Below are 766 nucleotides of genomic sequence, written 5' to 3'. Positions count from 1 at the left end.
CCGGCAGCACACCGACCTGCGTCTTTGGTTTCACTCTTTTCATCCCAAATTCTGGCAGTACACCGACCTGCGTCTTTGGGTTCACCCTTTTCATTCCAAGTTCCAGCAGTACACCGACCTGCATTCTTGGTCTTATTTCCTAGTGTCATCCAAATTCCGGCAGCACACCGACCTGCGTCTTTGGTTTCACTCTTTTCATCCCAAATTCCGGCAGTACACCGACCTGCGTCTTTGGGTTCACCCTTTTTCATTCCAAGTTCTGGCAGTACACCGACCTGCGTTCTTGGTCTTATTTCCTAGTGTCATCCAAGTTCTGACAGCACACCAACCTGTGTCTTTGGTTTCACTACTTCCACTCCAAATTCCGGCAGTACACCGACCTGCGTCTTTGGTTTGCTTCTATAAAGCTCAGACCATCTTGAAGATAGTTCAACTTACTGAAGAAAGTTTGATATTTTCGACCACTGAGATTTAGCAAGTTGGTTTTCTTATGAGCCTCAACAAAATTAGCATTCATTTCTTTACTAGTCACTTATCATGGTATTTCTCAAACCTCAGTTTGCTTGCTATCAAATAACCAACTAGTAAAGAGGGACAACTGTGAATACCCAATTTTGTCCGACCCATAAAAAACCCAATATGTTTTAAAAGTAATTACTTTCTCAACAGCTGTCCCTCTTTATTTATTTATGAATTTTAGGGTTTATTTTGAATTTAAATGAGATATTTCGAATATCCTAAAATGTTAAAAATATTATATTTATTT

This window comes from Lupinus angustifolius, unplaced genomic scaffold (assembly GCF_001865875.1).
Source record: "Lupinus angustifolius cultivar Tanjil unplaced genomic scaffold, LupAngTanjil_v1.0 Scaffold_378, whole genome shotgun sequence".
Lineage (NCBI taxonomy): Eukaryota > Viridiplantae > Streptophyta > Magnoliopsida > Fabales > Fabaceae > Lupinus > Lupinus angustifolius.
This window is presented reverse-complemented; position numbering follows the sequence as displayed.